This window comes from Balaenoptera acutorostrata, chromosome 7 (genome assembly GCF_949987535.1).
Source record: "Balaenoptera acutorostrata chromosome 7, mBalAcu1.1, whole genome shotgun sequence".
Lineage (NCBI taxonomy): Eukaryota > Metazoa > Chordata > Mammalia > Artiodactyla > Balaenopteridae > Balaenoptera > Balaenoptera acutorostrata.
The window spans coordinates 56784280-56788125 of record NC_080070.1 but is presented as its reverse complement, the minus strand read 5'-3'; the positions used below and the strand labels follow the sequence as shown (position 1 = coordinate 56788125).

At 44.4% G+C, this 3846-nt stretch overlaps 1 non-coding gene across 1 annotated transcript; it reads right to left on the bottom strand.

Annotated features, from left to right (window-relative positions):
• Positions 1–1184: 1184 nt before the first annotated feature.
• Positions 1185–1257, bottom strand: TRNAW-CCA (transfer RNA tryptophan (anticodon CCA)). The gene has a single exon. It is a non-coding gene; the product is annotated as a tRNA-Trp (tRNA).
• Positions 1258–3846: the final 2589 nt, after the last annotated feature.

The following is a 3846-nucleotide window of genomic DNA, read 5'->3' as shown; positions in this document are numbered from 1 at the left end:
CCATCCTGCCTCTGTCCACGCTTCACCCCACACTCATGTTCTGGCAAAGCAACCACTTGTGTGCCTGTCACACTAGAGCACTTGGGATTCCCTCCTTCCACTCAGCCTGTGCTTAAGATCCTGGATTTTACTGTCACACAGCTCTGGGTCTGACTGTGGGCTCTGCTGCTTCCTAGCTCTGTGACCAGGTGTGAGAAATTTTGACCCATGAGCCTCAGTTTGTAAAGTGGGGATGATAATGGAATCTGCTTCATAGGACACTGTTGTGGGAATTAAATTAAATAATGAATGTATATCACATGTCAAGTTCCTAGTCCATAGTAAGCGTTCAACATACTTTACATTATTCCTACTATCTTTTTTTTTAACTTTTAAGACAGTTAGGCTTAACCTTCTCCAGGAACTTTTTCCTGTTCTACCTCCAGTTTCACAGGCTGTATTAGACACTCCTCTTACGGGGTCCTCATTACCCTGGGTGTAGCTCCTATTGCAGTGTACTATAATTATTGTCCTGCACCCAAATTATTGTTTCAGGCTGTGAACCTCATAAGGGCAGGGACTGTCACTTCACAGTCATTCCCAGACCCACAGTGTTTGACATCGTGCCTAGTACCAAGTGGTGCTCTGTTTGTATTTGCCCATCAAGAAGCCCTAAGAAGACAACTGAGGCAAGAAGAAGCAAGTGTGTGCTTTGCCAGGTAGAGCAATGCCTCTGTAGCCACAGCTGGGAATCCAGGCCAGGAGATTGAGCCACAAAGGGTCAGGCACCCCGGTATGCACCCCGGAGGTGAGATGGCAGAATCCATCAAAAACGTCTGGGTAACGGGCTCAGGACCCGGGGGCAGGACGGTGGGCCCAAGGCTTCCTGACACACATCCCTTTCTGCTCCTGTGGAGGGCGGTTGCTTGAATTCATCCTGGCTAGAGTTAGGAAGAGGGGCAGGAAGCAGGGCAATTTCTCACAACGGACATGGAAAAAAAGATATCCTGGAAAATCAGCAAAGCTTTCTCCACTTGATGACCATTTTCTTTCTTTCTTTCTTTTCTTTTTTTTTTAAATAAGATTTTAGCTATAGTTTTTTTTTTTTAATATTTATTTATTTGGCTGTGCTGGGTCTTAGTTGCGGCACGTGGGATCTTCATTGCGGCATGAGAGCTCTTTTAGTTGTTTCATGCGGGATCTAGTTCCCTGACCAGGGATCGAACCCGGGCCTCCTGCATTGGAGGCTTGGAGTCTTAACCACTAGACCACCAGGGAAGTCCCCATTTTCTTTTTATTATTAGAAATATTGTGGAAAGAAAGAAGGTCTTCTTTTTAGGGAAGTTCCATGTTGGTTTCCCACAGAGAAGGAGCCATTTTGGTGATGTGTCCTGCATTATGGTTTTGTGGTTCCAGATTTTGACTCGAAAGGAAAAGAGTTCTGAGGTGGTCATAGACCTTTGCAAGTGCTCTGGTTTAGCCCTAACCACACAGAATAAGGCAGCCAGTTGAGAAAAGGAATGTGGTCTCAGCAGAGACAAGCCTGCCTTCCACTTAGGGGTCACGATATATATGTGCATCTTTTCTGGGCAGGCTCGGTTTGGCCGTCTTTTTCTATGTGACCAACAGAAAACAGACAGAAAAGCAGGAAGTTCTGAGAGCTGCTTCATGATTATTGTTACTAAGGAAACCAATTCTTTAGTATTCATGTGTTCGGCAGATGGTTGCTCTGAATCTCTGAGGCTGAGGCGATATCACAGAATAGCATGAGGGAGAAGAAGGGATGAAAACAGCCAATCAATATGGAAGCTCTTTAAGACTATGTTGCTAATTTAGCCATCATTCGTGATTATTAATGGCTTTAAAAATGAGATCACTGCTAGCATCAAGTGATTTATAGAGTGATCAGGAGTACGTTTTCCTGCTGCATTTGTATAATCATATTCCCATAGTATCCACGCACTGGAAAAGCCTCTCTGGAGGGGACAAAGATCCTTGAAATCTGGTTCCATTTTGAGAAAATCATCTTTGTGTGAAAAGGGCATCTGAAATTTATCTCCATCTCTTGTCCCTATTCCAAAACGCCTTTCCCTTAGTATCTGAAGTTGGAGGTGGCAAGTGTATCGTTAATGACCACAAAGGCAACGTGTTCTCTAGCAGAGGCTGAGAGCATTCACCAGAGCTGAGCATCAGTCCCCAAATCCAAGAGAAGGCAATCCCACAGAAGTCACAGCCCCAAAAGGACACTCGTAATCCTGCGGATGGGCCTGTGGGTGGCAAAGGCCTTCAGAATATTAAAGAGCCAATTCAGGGAATATGGAACCCCGTATTACTGATCAGATAGAGTGAAAGAGAAGAGCTAGAAGAACTAGGGAGAGACAATCCACTTCAAATCCCTACTTGCTCCAATCATCAGAATGATGATCAGTGAATTTTGCAGCTGAGACTGTGGCCAACTAGTAATTCTCATGATGCGAATCCAAGCAAAGGGATCGCTAAGAACTCTTTCTCTCATAGAGAAACAGTATAAACGGAAACATTTAAGTTCAAAACAGAGTGTCCCGCCCCTTCTCTTTCACCTGCACAGCCGAGGGGAAAACACTGGGGATTCTAGGGGCGTCTCTTGGTTTGGGGATACAAGTATCCATTGAACTAGATCATCGTTAACCTCCCAGTGCAAGATTATGTCACTGGCATCCTTTCCACATGTTCAATCACCATTAATTGAGCACCAGATCATTGCATTCAAAGCCCTCTGCTGGATGCGGTCAGAGATGTAAAAAGGAGTATGATGCAGCCTCATAACTCAAAGAACCCACAATCTAGCTGACGGTAATCAGAGTGAAAAACATCAACCTGAGCGGATCACAATCCTCCTTAAGGATTTTAAAACTTTGTTATGTGTCGTGAGTTTCCCGGGCCCTGTGCAACTGCCCCCCTTCATCTCTGTGGGCTCCTCATCCCCTGTACTCCCACACCGGCTTCCTCAGTTCCCCGGCTCCTATCTCTTCCTCTCAAAGTTCAGAGCCCAATTCAAAAGTCACTCCTTCAAGGAAGTTTTCCTGATTCCCCAGGTCAGGCCCCCTGCCATATCTTCTCGTGTACCTTCTTTTTTTCCTTTCCTGCAGTAATTGCAGTTTGATTATGTATTTATGTGGCTGCTTGATACTGTCTGTGCTTCTCTGTGTTAGACTCCAAGTTTAAGGGAAGCAGAGGCTGAGGCAGTGTGGGCTCATCACAGAGCCTGGTATAGAGCTGGCTCTTGACAAATGTTTCTTAAATAAATAAGTTATTTAAATTTATGAACAAATGTGCACAATGAAGTAAGTTTGAAGATAAAAGAAACAAGATCCTGAGGGAGAGGGCCATTAAACGGTGTGGCTGGGGGCTGGTTGTTTCTCCCCCAAACATTTGCTCTGTACACAGTGCCCTGCACATAGGATGCTTGTAGGATGAATGAAATGAATGAGTGAATGAATTGTGAGCTGGGAAAAGCCATCTCTCATTTTCTCTTCTTTGTTTGTTTGCTTACATGATTAGATTTTACGTAAATAGCAATGTTCAAAAACACATTTTTGTGTGTGCCACAAACATATGGAAAGATAGTTAAAAAATAAATAACCCAGGATCCGGCTGAGTGACCCCTTTTGGCCATTCCTGTAGTAAAACAGAGGTTTATGGGCCAGAGTCTACTTTTGATGGAAATGGCAAAAAGGAGTCACTCAGCCAGATCGTGGGTTATGGACAACTTCAATGTTCTAAGGAAGAACTCCTGGCTGCTTTGGCTGTGAATGCTGACTTGAGAGGCTTCTGTTTCATATGTGCTTAGACCTGGAGCTACAGTTCATTTATTCATTGGTTAGTTGA